This window comes from Periplaneta americana, chromosome 16 (assembly GCF_040183065.1).
Source record: "Periplaneta americana isolate PAMFEO1 chromosome 16, P.americana_PAMFEO1_priV1, whole genome shotgun sequence".
Classification (NCBI taxonomy): domain Eukaryota; kingdom Metazoa; phylum Arthropoda; class Insecta; order Blattodea; family Blattidae; genus Periplaneta; species Periplaneta americana.
In genome coordinates, this window is record NC_091132.1 from 166,036,784 (window position 1) to 166,052,084 (window position 15,301).

Genomic DNA, 15,301 nt, shown 5'->3' on the forward strand with positions numbered 1-15,301 from the left:
AGTACTGGGGACTATATTGAAAAGTGATGAAGTGTTTATAGTCTTATTGTACATATTCAAGTAATAAAACAATTATTAAGGTTAATTTTTGACTCTCCCCCATAGAACTATCAGCACATTATCCGGGCCCCCAGGATACAGCTATGCCTTCCATACCCTCTCACCGGGCCTGGGAGTAACGGAACTTTGTGGCCTTCCTGTAAATATAAGGAAGTTAGCAGTTCTCTGAACCCTATTACTTTGACGTAACCGCGCAGTAGGCTACGGTACATGAAACTTAGAGCTGAAGATGACAAATTACGACCTGCTTGACAAGCGTAGCCACCATATCGGTTTCAAAGCATCTGGTACCCCGTTAAAACATGTTTTTTTTCATATTATAGTCAACGACATACTGTAATTTAATGAAATTGTACAATATGCTAAGGGTGAGAAAGCGACAATTTAACATTCTCCTATGACTCAGACATTCCAGGAAAACACGGCCACACAGATTTCTACTAGGGATGACGATATCGTCACTAATAGCGACGAATAAGGAAGCAGTCTGATTGGAAGAGCGTGATAAAAGAGTTACACACTTACACCAGTAATTTGTGATATAATTATCATAATTATGAAGATTAGTATTTAAGAACCTTTAAGAGTGCCGTACATGCATGAAACTGCGTTACAGTTGTTCATTTACGTGTTGCTGCAAGAATGGTAAGTGTTGCACAATATGGCGTAACAGAGCTTCCGTATTAAAACATGTTTTCAAGGAAACTGATATCGTATACGATTTTCCATATTTCAAACTATCTTCCCTCAGAACATTACGTAGGCAGTTTTTTCATTTTATTCGTAAAAAAAAAAAACTCGTGCTATAGAAAATTCGAATACCGGTATTGCATATTCTGGCTTTTGAAATCAACTCTGTCTCATAATGGTGTTGTTTTATGTACTGCCAACATGAAATAATTGACGGTAAATTATTGTTTACAGGATTACTGAATCAACTTAGCTACATCGATAGCAGCCCCACCAGCGATAGAAATGGTCACGAGATATGAAAGTGCAGGTATCTGTACCACGATCATTTGCGGTAGATGAACTAGGAACTGGAACTCTCCAATTATCTGCATAATGACTACTGTAACCATTTTTACAGGCATTGCATATTCAGGTAAGTTAAGCTAATTATGCAGGGAAAATTTCAGTATACGGATTCCTCACTGACAATTTATATCTTAAATACTAAAAATACGAGATTTTTCTGCGTTTGTCAAATGCGCATTATCATACATACGAAAGGGCATTTTTCAATGCCAGTAATTTATTTTGTGGGCACAAGGTTGGAATTTTGAAGTAGGCGGGAAAGGAAGGAATCCGTGTTTTAAAAGTTATCCTTTTGTTCTACGATTTAAAGTGCGTAATTGAACACATTTAAAATCAATATGAAATACAATGTGTCCGGCTTGAATATGTAAAGAAACAAATTTATTATTCGAAAACTAATTAAGGTCTTTCGATACGGGTTTTCCTACATAAACAGCAACTCAAAATGTTATTTTGTGGAGATTACTTATGTCCCAGTCACTATAGGAACTTCATAAAACACCTTGAAAACGCCTTGGATTTATAGTATTGGGCAATTTGCTAGGAGACGTCATTGCACATAGACCACTTTTACACTAAACTTAAATTTAGTATGTGCAAAGTATACTAAAACCCTAAAATAACGTAAGGTCACAGATTCAGGAAAGGTTAGGTTAGGTTAGTTTAGGGTATTAGTATATCTTGCGAAAACAAATTTTAGGTTTAGTGTAAAAGTGGTCTATATGTAACGACGTCTGCTTGCAAATTACCTAGTATTGATTACTAGAAATTGATGTGATCACTGGGAGAGCTGTAAGACCAATCATCCCGCCATAAATACGTACCTTACTTATATACGAAAATAGTCGTGCGTGAATGAAGAATAGGCAATATTTCCTTAATGTAACAGTGGGTTTCAGTGTCGCGAACTTAATCGAACCTAATGTAACTTTTCTCATAATACTATACACCTAATCAAACCTAACCTAAGTTGTTACATAATAAACACAATCTAACCTAACCTAACCTGTCACATAATACTACACACATGTAATAACATTCCTCACATCTAGTATAATTTCGTTTGCAGATATTGCTGGCCCTGCTGCTGGTATCAGTAGCCATCTGGTAGGAGTGGATAGTAATTACAGAAAGAAAATATGGCGACTTTCATAATAATTACATTTACGTTCAGTGTATGTTTTGTAATATATTAAATGTGTTAATGTAGTAATAATTATATATATATATATATATATATATATATATGTATTACAATAAGAATTTAAATGTGTTGTGGTTGTGATAAAGGTATTGGAAATTGGTTTATGGCGCCACATTGTTAGAAGTGTGCAACATGCATTCAGTTGCGAGTGTATATTCTATCTTGACCGTTATTTTCTACAAAAAAGTTTTCCACAGCATCTCAGTATGAGCACCATTTGTGGCATGACAGATGTCCAACCTATACTCAATCTCTGCTCATGTGTTAGACAATATTATAGGCGTAACACTCTCGACTTGACGGTTTTATCGGTGAAGTAGAACTGTCCTATGACCCTGAATTACCTTAGTGCGCACTTTGGGAGAATCACATTGGTATGGACGCGTTTCATGGGTGTTTCCATGCCTCAAATTCTGCAATTGTGCTTGTGCACTTTCCCGGAAACATGGAACATTGCCTCGTCTGAAAAGCAGATTCCATCAAGGAATGCGCCATTTCCTTCAATTTCTTGTAAAATGGATGCTGGGAATTCTCTCCAGCATGGCTTGTTCCGAGGTCTGATTTTTAGGCGTAACTGACGCCGCATCGTTTCCAATGGAGATATACACATGCGCAAGTATTATGACGTCATGCAACCCATGCGCACCAAACATTTTGAGTTGCTGTTTATGTACTGAAGCCCATATGGACATATCTTAAATCAGTGGTCATCAGCACTCAGTGAAATTTGCAATGGGTAAATGGTGCTGTCCCGCGTGCACCTTTGTGCAGCAGCAAGATATAGAGAGCGTACCCGCTAGCAGCTATGAGCACACCATGATGCACTGCATTTTCCGCGGGTAAGAGAGGCTAGCCCCAGGGTGCTCTGTGCTGATGACTCCTGTCTTAAATAGTTTTCGAGTAATAAATTCTGACTGTTTTATTATATGTTCAAGCCTGACACACTGCATATGCACAATGTGAAGTTTTAAAATGTTGTAAATTTGTAAAGTAGGCTACATATAAAATTAAAAACATTTAAATAGGAATGTGGTGCTCTATAACTGTTGTATTTACAATTTTCAGGCATTATCGTAGTATAAACAATATTCAGGCCATATGTTTTAAATATTTCATCTTGTATTAGCTTATTTTACGTCTAACCATCACAAACCATAGCAGACGTGTCATGGAATGTGGACAGCCCTTAGGATCCACTGGTAGGGTATCTTCTGTATCAGTAATATCTAGTTCATTCATGTGCTGTGCTGTAGATCTGTGTCTTTACTAAAGTTTTTTGTGTTGATATGGCCTTTGCTTGCTGTTATTTCCTCCAGCTCATAGATGTCGCTGTTACCAAGAAGTGTATACCAACGAATCATTTCTCTCCATATTTTTACTGCTTTTATAACGCTCTTCATTTTGGAGGAGTTCCAAAAAAATAATAAATAAGTGGACTGACAAATTATATGTTTTGGAAAATAGCCATGCTAGGAATATTTATGACGTTCGATTTTGAGCTCATAAGATGAAGAAAAGAATCTCATGAAAGAATATCTGTCTGTACAGTTAATAATGTAGCTTCATTTAGATGTGATGATTAGCAGTCTTCTCTCGCCCATAAACTTTATTGCCCATATGGTCATTTTACCCATTACCATATACGCCCGTTGATAAACAAGTAGCGACAAGATTTTTTCGCCCATGAATGTTTCACTCACGAAAATTTTTGTCCAATAATAAATTTTCAAAAGCGTATTATGTAGCTAATTTATTTGTGTGGATGCATGGTAATGTAACACTTTTACACAGATTATTAGCTTATAGTTTGTAATTAATTTATGGAGTTTTGTAACACTTTGAAATAGAATATCGATATATAATAATCATGACATTAAGTAATGTTACTTTCCACAGTCTCCTCGCTGTACAACTTCAGTTTATATGATATTGTGCATAGGTATTTTGAAATGTTGTCTTCGTCGTTATGTATATGTGTATAGTCGCGACGCTGTTATTTCCGGCGTGACTCCTCCTCTTTGCTTACACCTTAGGAAGTGAAGGCTCTATAAAGTCTAGGTAGGTAGTATCGTTCGCCATTTTTATTCTTACGTTGCCGAGCTACCATACGAGGAATCTATTTGTCACACCGTTAAACATTATGTCGTAGCTCCTATGATAATAAATCAAACGCAATGTAATTCAGCAAATAATTGAGCGGCAAATAACGTCTTCGTGTGCTTTCTGCAAACCCCAACGAAAGAGCCAAAATGGCGGGCGATTATATTAAGTATTTATCGACCCTTAAGAAATGAATCAGCGAATCACAAGACACACACGTTTATATGTAGCCGACCTGCAACGTGATTGGCTGCCGGAAATTAGAGCGATGGGACTATAGTAGATTTGAACTATCAATTTGATTTTCGTTTAACTGATATTTTTTACTAGTGGGCTTCTAATATTTTAGTTGCACAATTTTCGGGTAATTTTCATCTTCTTCCTCCATATGTGTCCAAGAACTTCCACAGTGACGCATGGTGCGCGATGATTAATTTGAACTATGCATGACACCCTTCCACTAGCTACATTAGGACCTGCTTCTCCTCTTCATTTAATACTGCGCTCAGTACCGTGAGCAATAATTGTGGCAGAGTTTGCCTCGTGAGTGTGTCTTATTTTCGCAGGAACTGATATGATAGTCACCTGTATAGAAACATTAAAGTCTTAATGTATTTCCCATTACATATCTCTCGTTTCATACAGCCCCAGTATTTGTGGGTTTTCTATTGTTCGCACCATGATAGTAGTACTGGTGTCCATTGTGTTCGAGCATGCCTTTGCCTCTTGGAGTGACAGTGATTCTGGTACCCATTACCTTTCAATTGAGCAATTTCAACATTATTAAAGTATGCTTACAAATTTTGCGCCAGGAAATAACCAGGTAGTCGTGGAAACTTAACATTGTACACACAGCATTGTCATGGGCGAAAAATAAATTCTGGACGAAATAACCTCTGTACATATATTCGAAATACGAAAATTTTTATGGGCCAAAAGTACATGGATGAGAAAGAGTCGGCAAGTTTTCCATGGACAAAAAATAGTGGGCGTAAAATCCAGCAGGTGAAATTTCATGCGCGAAAAGTTCTGAAAGCGATGTGTCAGTCATTTCGACAACTGAGAGTCACATATTTAATCATCTCATTTTTAGCAATTATTATGGGTATTCTGAATATATGATGACTGCGAAGCCTGAATTATCCTAATGTGTCACTTTTCATGCTATTTGTATGAACAATAATACAATTTCCTAAATGGTAGACTTTTGTTATCAGCTCTCTACACGAATAATCGAGCATTAAATGTTAAAAAAGTAACATAATTCAATTTAAAACCACTTCAAGTTTAATCACTTTAACTTTAGACACAACCATTACAATATACCTCTACTAGAAACATCAACAACCAAATTTCTTGGTTTGCATATTAATAATATATTAAACTGGAAAAATGTACTAAGGTTGGATAAAAATTAATGGCAACAGTTCGTTATTTCTGACATGGCTTTATTCACAGGGATATAACATTTACGTACCTTCTATATAGTCGCCCCTTTTATTTATTACTTTTTGCCTAGTTTTTGGAAGGCGTCGTACACCATCAGTGCGTCCATCTTTGTAGATATTCCGCATTGATCGCCCTATAGCATGGATAAGTTCATCTCTGATATTGTACCGGGTCCCTCGCAGTGGTTAGGCGAAGAGATCGTAATTGCATGGACTCATATCGGGTGAGTACAGTGGATGTTCCAGAATCAACCATTGCCAGCGATGCAAGAGGTCCTTGACAGCAGCAGCGGTGTGATTCCTAGCAGTGTCATGAAGAATGATGGAGTTCTGTACCATCAAGTGTCGTCGTTTTCTCCTAAAGGCTGGACGAAGGTGGTACTGCAGGAACCTGCAGTGGAAGTCCTCATTTACCGTCTGCCTTGGATGTACGCGTGGTACAGTATTACTCCATCAATGTCATACGCCACAATGAACATTTCCTTCACAGCACTTTGTGTAGGGCGCACTTTCTTTCGACCAGGAGAACCGGGATGCTTCCATTCATTTGTTTCGCATTTCAAGTTTGATTCATACGAGCGAGTCCAGGTTTCGTCCATTGCGACGATTCGTCCCAGAAAGTCGTCACCTTCCCTTTGGTACTGGTCCAACAAGGCCTGTGCGACTGCATAGCGGTGTCATTGTTGCACCTCGGAAATTTCATGGGGTATCCAACACGCTGCAATTTTGCGGTAACCCCGAATATCGTGTAGAATGTGGAGCACAGTTTTGTGTCATACTCCGACTTGCTCTGTTAACTCACGCGCAGTCCATCAGTGATCAGCATCCAACAGGGAAGCAAGGAGTTGAACTGTGTTGTCCTCCACATCATCGGGTCGTCCTGTATGGAGATTGTCCTGAACGACATCCCTGCCTTGCCAGAACGCTTTAACCCTTTGTGCCACTGTGTGATATGGCAACAGTGCATCAGCACATGCTTCACGCAGTTCCTGCAAACGTTCTTGTGCACTACGACTCGTGTCACTTCAATTTTGATCCAGGAATGTTGCTCAAGTTTTGTAAACATGATCTTTCGCCGCTCGCAATATTGCTATGAAAGTCAACATTCTACACACTGCAGTAGATTGACAGTGTACTGTGGCCATTAGCTACACTAACTCATCTAACAGTCCTTGTTCATGTCCACACAGCTGGCAGCTCTCGAACGCACTATGGTCATATGACAACAATGTTGCCATAACTTTTTATCCAACCTATGTATATTATAAAAAATAACCCCCAAACTTAGCTCAGCATGCTTTGCATTTAGATCGTTACAACAATTTCGAAACAGCAGTATGTTAAAGAACAATATTTTGCCTATTTTCATTCCATTATGTCCGGAATAATATTTTGGGGAAATTCTGCGGATAGTAAAAATAGATTCTTATTTAAAAAAGGAACAATTAGAATAATAGTGGGAGGAATGTCTAGAAAATTAAGAATAAAAGAGAGATTCTGACCTTTACAAATCAGTACATATATATGTATGTATGTATGTATTTATTTATTTATTTATTTATTTATTTATTTATTTACACTGCAAGTGGGCAAGCACCTGGTGGCAGTGGTATACACAATATAAACAATACATAATAAAATGATAAACAATACACAATAAAATTTTCGATACACAATACAATAAGAATACACAATACAATTTAACCCAATAATTACAATTAATAATAAAACATAAATAAAATACCTAATTTTACAATACAACCTACATATGTATCGGCCCTACATAAGTTTCAGTAGTCTTTCACTTTACTCTCATCTCACTCACTGTAGTGGCACTTTGACGCATTTCACTGACACTTTAGGACACATTTCACTGACACTCTATAACGCATTTCACTGTCACTATAGAATACATTTCATTGACGCTATAAATTATCACTGATCGGAATTATTCACTGCACTGTAAAACCGTAACTTCACTGACTTACCTCGCTTCACTGATACAACAGTTCAAATAAGTCAAATAATTACACCCTTATGCGTACTTATAAACAGAACTACATTTATGCTAAACATTTCTAGTCTAAGGCTCTCTTACACACTATTTTTAAATAATTTACAATTCAAACCAAGGAAGTAACTCGTCAGGCTAAATAAATACATATCACCTTAAAAAAATTAAATGTTAAATGTCACCTTCATTTTAATTTGCACTTTATACACAACTTTTTAAGTTATTCTTGAATCTCCTTAAGGGAGGACAGCCCTCAAAGACCGCTGCAGGGAGGTCATTCCAATCATTTATAGTTCTATTTAAAAATGAGAATTTTCCTACATCCGTTTTCTGTTTCCTACACTTGATTTTAAAATCATGATCGTTCCTACCATAGTACGTTGGCTTTTCTAACCGAGCCGTTACGTCTACCCATGCTTTCTGACCTAGATGTGCTCTATACAATGATGTTATTCTAGTTTTCCTACGTCTGTTTTCCAAAGTTTCCCATTTAAGTTCTTTTATCGTATCATTTCCATCTTCTCTTTTACCTTTAACAAATTTAGCTGCCCTATACTGGATTCTTTCTAAGGAATTTATCTGATATATTCTATAGGGATCCCAACATGTAGTTCCATATTCCATTAATGGTCGCACTAACGTTAGATATGCTGTTTCCTTCGATTTGGGGCTAGCCTTTTTCAATAAATTTTTAATAAATTTGCTCTAATGTAATAAAGAAAATTTTCCCACTAATTCAGCCATTCATAGTATAAATATCTGCAGAAAGAATGATTTTCATACGCTATCTTCAAATTGATCATACTTTCAGAGGGGAGTATATTACATGGCAGTAAATATTTTCAATAGTGTTCCTGAATACATTAGGAATCATAACCAAAACCTGGCATTATTTAAGGTAATATTGAGAAATTACTTAATGTCTCACACTTTTTATTCTGTGGATGGTTTCTTGAGATTTGACAGTACTGTGTAAATATTTTAACACTATTAAAATGATAAACATATTGCATTGTATAATGTTATTTTTATTAAGGTATTAATTGTGTATGTATTTCATATTTGCAATTTTATATGTTAAACGTTGGAATTGGACATGTTCATTATTCTGTGCTATAAAGCTACTGTACGAATATTCTGCAACGAATAAATCTATCTATCTATCTATCTATCTATCTATCTATCTATCTATCTATCTATCTATCTATCTATCTATCTATCTATCTGTCTGTCTGTCTGTCTGTCTGTCTGTCTGTCTGTCTGTCTGTCTGTCTGTCTGTCTGTCCGTCCGTCCGTCCGTCCATCCATCCATCTCTCTATCTATCTATCTATCTATCTATCTATCTATCTATCTATCTATCTATCTATCTATCTATCTATCTATCTATCTATCTATCTATCTATCTATCTACCTACCTACCTACCTACCTACCTACCGACCCACCCGCCCACCCATCCATCCATCCATCCATCCATCCATCCATCCATCCATCCACCTACCTACCTACCTAATCTGTTTGTCTATCGATCAATCCAACCATATATCTATCTGTCTGTCCCTCTGCCTGCCCGCCCATCCGTCCGTCGGTCTATCTATCTATCTATCTATCTATCTATCTATCTATCTATCTATCTATCTATCTATCTATCTATCTATCTATCTATCTATCTATCTATCTATCTATCTATCTGTCTGTCTGTCTGTCTGTCTGTCTGTCTGTCTGTCTGTCTGTCTATCTACCTAGCTATCTATCTGTCTGTCTGTCTGTCTATCTATCTATCTATCTACCTAATCTATCTACCTATCTATCTATCTATCTATCTATCTATCTATCTATCTATCTATCTATCTATCTATCTATCTATCTATCTATCTATCTATCTATCTATCTATCTATCTATCTATCTATCTATCTATCTATCTATCTATCTATCTATCTATCTACCTACCTACCTACCTACCTACCTACCTACCTATCTACCTACCTACCTATCTACCTATCTACCTATCTATCTATCTACCTATCTATCTATCTATCTATCTATCTATCTATCTATCTATCTGTCTGTCTGTCTGTCTGTCTGTCTGTCTGTCTGTCTGTCTGTCTACCTAGCTATCTATCTGTCTGTCTGTCTGTCTGTCTATCTATCTATCTATCTATCTATCTATCTATCTATCTATCTATCTATCTATCTATCTATCTATCTATCTATCTATCTCTCTGTCTGTCTGTCTATCTATCTATCTGACCATCCGTCTGTCCATCCGTCTATCTGTCTGCCTGCCTGCCTGCCAGTTTATTTATTTTATTGGGTTATTTTACGACGCTGTACCAACATCTAGGTTATTTAGCATCTGAATGATACGAGGGTGATAATGCTGGTGAAATGAGTCCGGGGTCCAACACCGAAGGTTACCCAGCATTTGCTTGTATTGGCCAGAGGGAAAACCACGGAAATAACCTCAACCAAGTAACGTGCCTCGACCGGAATTCGAACCCGGGCCACCTGGTTTCGCGGCCAGACGCGATAACCGTTACTCCACAGGGTGTGGACGCCTGCCGGTCTGGCTGTCTGTCTATCTGTCTGTCTAAAATCATCATCAGCAGCCATTCATTCTCCTTCAATCTTTTTAACGGCCGAACCAAAATTAATAATAATCGATGTTTGCAGGTTCGTTAAATAAAGTTGAAGGTAGAGTTGATGTCTGCAGCATCATCAACTGAAAGAGAAATGGCCACGCATGACCTATCACTCAAATGACGAACAAGGAAAAAGGCAAAATAAGGCACAAAAACTGGAAATAGGTCTCGTAAGTAATAAAATTAATATAAACGGGCCTCACCGCCCTCTCAGTCTACCTTCTCTCTGTCTTCTCAGTCTACTTTCCGTACACTCAGTCCACTCTCTTTCCTCTTAGTCCACTCTCTCTACACTCAGTCCACGCTCTGTACTCTCAGTCCTTTCTCAGTGATATCAGTCTACTATCTGTCTGCTTAGTCCACTCTCTGTTCTCTCAGTCCAGTATTTATCCTCCCAATCTAATCTGTGAACTATCAGTCCACTTTCTGTACTCAGTTCATTCTCTGTAGTCTCAGTCCACATTGTCCTCTCAGTTGACTCTCTCTGCTCTCAATCAAATCTCTTCTCATAGCCCAATATATGTACTCAATCCAATCTCAGTGTCCCAGTCCAATCTCATTCCACTCTTTGCCATTTCGGTCTTGTCGCTGTCCTCTCAATCCACTCTCTTTCCTCAAAGTTCACTCTCAGTCCTTTGATTCAACTCTGTGTACTCTCCGTCCACTTTATCCTCCCAGTCGACTCTATATTCTCCCAGTCCCCTGTATGTCGTTTCCAGTCCAATCTCTGTCTTCCCAGTTCACTATATGTGTTCTCAGTCCAATACTTGTCCTACCATTCGAGTATCTGTCCTCTGAGTCCAGTCTCTATCATCTCAGTCCACTATATGTGCTTTCAGTCCAATCTCTGTTCTGCCACTAAATTCTGTCTCTCAGTACTCATCCTCTCAGTCCATTCTATTTCTTCTGAGTCCACTCTATATCGTCTCAGTCCACTCTATCTTCTCTCAGTACACTCTCTGTCCTCTCAGTCCAGTCTAAGTCCTCTCAGTACAATCTATGTCCTCTCAGTACACTCTCTGTCCTCTCAGTACACTCTCTGTCCTCTTAATCCACTCTATGTCCTCTCTGTCCTCTCAGTCCACTCCCTGTTCTCTCAGTCCACTCCCTGTCCTCTCAGTTCACTCTATGTCCTCTCAGTACACTCTTTGTCCTCTCAATCCACTCTTTGTCCTCTCAGTCCACTCCCTGTTCTCTCAGTCCACTCCCTGTTCTCTCAGTCCACTCCCTGTTCTCTCAGTCCACTCTCTGTCCTCTCAGTCCATTCTATGTCCTCTCAGTACACTCTATGTCCTCTCAGTCCACTCTCTGTCCTCTCAGTCCACTCCCTGTTCTCTCAGTCCACTCTATGTCCTCAGTACATTCTCTGTCCTCTGAATCCACTCTCTGTCCTCTCAGTCCACTCCCTGTTCCCTCGGTCCACTCTATGTCCTCTCAGTACACTCTATGTCCTCTCAGTCCACTCTCTGTCCTCTCAGTCCACTCTCTGTTATCTCAGGCCACTCTCTGTCCTCTCGGTCCACTCTATGTGCTCTGTGTCGAATCTCTGTCCTGTCACTACACTCTCTGTACTCTCAGTCCAATCTCTGTTCTGTCACTATTCTTTCTGTCCTACCAGTCCACTCTCTGACCTCTCAGTCCACTCTATGTGCTCTGAGTTCAATCTCTTTGCTGTCACTACACTCTCTGTCCTACCAATCCACTCTCTGTTCTCTCAGTTGTCTCTATGTCCTCTCTGTCTTCTCAGTCCACTCTATATGCTCTCAGTCCACTGTATGTGCTCTTAGTCCAATGTCTGTCCTTTCACTACTCTCTCTGTCCTACCAGTCCACTCTCTATCCTCTCAATCTACTCTTTTTCTTCTCAATCCACTCTATGTGCTCTCAGTCCATTCCCTGTCCTGTCATTGGATCATTAAATTTTCTAATTTTACTATTATTAGAATTCTCTCTTACTCATACATGTTCCAAAGAATTACATTTATACGGAGATTGAACCTGGGTAATAATGTGTTTGGGGTCAACAGCTCCTTTGCCGTATGGGTTTTCGGTGCTGGACGCATCGTATCAATGTGACTCTGTTGTTCTGTCTGTAAACTACGTCAACGGTATCATACAGTTACAACGTACCGGCTTTTCAAATACATGCTAGTAGTCTTTCTCTCATCGCTAAGTAGTGTAGTGTTGGCAGCCATGCATACATGCATAATTTGATTTACATAGTAGCCTTGCGCTCGTCCGCCATGACACCTCACCGCATATAGTGTGAGGTTACCCACATTTTATATCAATATTTTTAAATTTAAATTGACTGCTAACTTAAGTAACTTCCTTATTGATCTGATTGGGTCGGATGTTTGAACTTCTGTCTTATGTGCGCTTGTTATTTTAGAAAAGTTTTAGCTGTAGCGATCAGATTGATTAAAAAAACGAAAGAAACATGCAGTAGTGATGTAACAAAAGTAGTAATTCAGTTCTGGATATGTTTTGTGAAATTGACATCATAGTGTTATACTAATTATAAATTACCAAGACAATTTACATCTGAGTGAACAAGCCCTGTGTGAATTCAGTCACAACACTGCTTCAGGTAACATGAAGGTTTCGGAGGGATACTGGGAGGTAGGTAAATAATATTTTCTTTTACTTGTCTATTTAACGACGATCATCAACTACGAGGTTATTTATCGTCGATGGAATTGATGATAGCAAAGTGGTATTTGGCGAGATGAGGCCAAGGATTCGCCATACTACATTTTATGTATATAATTCCAGCACAAATAAGGGATATTTCTATGAATAAAATTGGACGTATGGTTTAGGAGAATTCGCTATACATAAACGCATACTGAAAACCACTTTTTCCTTACCAGGGATGATGAAAAGGTCATTTCCACGAAACTATGGTATCGTAAAACGGGGTGAATGGGGATGAAATTTTACCATTTTTTATTTCTTAGTGTCAAAGAGTAAATACAAGGTAAGCCAATGAAATGGGCGATTTTCATATTCGTGTGTTTTCGGCGTTGTCGGTTATTTTAATTGTTACATGCAACAATCTATTCTTCATTCGATAGCATTTGTTTATAATGGATCGTTGGAAGGGTGAACAACGTGCTTTTGCTATGAAGACATAGCCTATTACAAAAATAATTATTGTTTCATTGCTTCACAACGGCAGACATTAGAAGATGCTGATAAAGTAAATATCCTGATGAGTGATGAAGCTCATTTTCATCTTTCTGGATACCTACGTCAATAAAGAAATCTTTCGATACTGGTCACCAAATAACCCTTATGAAATGCATGAGGAACCATTACACAGTGTCAAAATCACAGTTTGGTGTGCAATAGCGTCATTTGGAATCATCGGTCCTTATTCCTTTGAGGAGGATAATGGGACATCTGTTACTGTAACATCACAGCGAAATGTCCAAATCTTTCAAGAATTTTTGTGTCCATAAATTGCCAATAATCCTCTCATCAATAGAGACACGTGGTTTCAACAAGATGGTGTGACCAGTCACACGGCTAGATGCTCCATGGATGCAGTCAGACGTTTATTTCCAAATCATATTGTCTCGAGTTATGGAGACATTCCATGGCCTGCGAGATCTTCAGATCTGACAGCATGCGAATTTTTCTTATGGGGATATTTGAAGAGTATGGTCTTCAAAACTCCACCTCCACAGAACATCGAAGAACTCAAAGAAAAATTTCGCGATGAAGTTGCTGATATTCCTGAGGACACGTTGGGTCGTGTAATGGGAAACATACAACCTAGACTTGAAGAATATATGCAACGAAATGGGTCCCACCTGCGGGACGTAGTGTTCGGAAAATAAGAGTATTATGAGGTACATGTAAATGCTGTTGTGTATACTGTAAATGTATAGTGAGAGTTTTTTTTCTATGTAGTCAGTGTAATAATTATTAAAGTTTAAAAATCGCCCGTTTTATTGGCTCACCTTGTATAATAATAACCAGGGAACGGATTTATATGGACTAAAAATATATGAAATATGTAAATATATATGTAGTTATTTTTACCAAAATATGGAATTAAATATGGATTTTTACCAAAATATGGAATTAAATATGGACTTAAAATTATAAAAAAATGACTATGTACGTTAAATATTGGTACATTTTAATCAAACTAAACAAAAAATATAATGGACGTACCTTATCTTCCAATGTAGTTTCAACAAAACACAATTTTTATTGTCTGTTACCATAACAATAGGTTACAAACATTTCTTTCAAGTGCTGAAAAGTGAATCTTCTTCTATTGTCTCTGAGGATAGATTTATACTGACTAAAAGAGCGTTCGACGTCACAAGAAGTAACTGGTACATAATTCAATTTCACAATGTCTGCTGGGGATAAGTCCAAGTTAATCTTCACTGTTGATTCACCACTCATCACAGCAACAACCTTTTGTAGTTCTTCATATCCAGGGTTTTTTGAAAGTACAGTGTCCACCTTAGCTCTTACTGCATCTGCAACTTTACCTCTACCACGATTCAGTTGTTCCACAGTACTATTTATAATTTCAAAACTTTCAGATAGTGAAAGGTGCCTATTTTGGAGACTTTTGAGCGTTTTTATGATGCATGAAAATGTATGCTGAATGTGAGCTAAGTCATTCTTCACACTTATGTCACAGGTAACTGTTTTCGCAGTATCAATTGAGACTGGATCTTCAGAGTCCAATGCAAGGAGAACATTGTTAATAGAGTCTATATGTTCGGCATAATATTCAACTGCTTCTAGCCATGTACCCCATCTAGTTA

General features: G+C 38.0%; 1 protein-coding gene across 4 annotated transcripts in view; it reads left to right on the top strand.

Moving 5' to 3' along the window:
• Positions 1–258: 258 nt before the first annotated feature.
• The window catches only part of LOC138691791 (uncharacterized), a 43,195-nt gene continuing 28,152 nt past the window's right edge, over positions 259–15,301 (top strand). The window contains exons 1-3 of one of the 4 annotated variants that reach the window (XM_069814199.1): positions 267–705; positions 985–1,165; positions 10,538–10,676. The gene's annotated coding sequence lies outside the window, so the exon portion shown is untranslated. Of the gene's footprint in view, positions 706–798; positions 885–984; positions 1,166–10,537; positions 10,677–15,301 lie in introns of those variants that run through there. The other 3 variants (XM_069814200.1, XM_069814197.1, XM_069814198.1) reach the window with 3 other exon arrangements.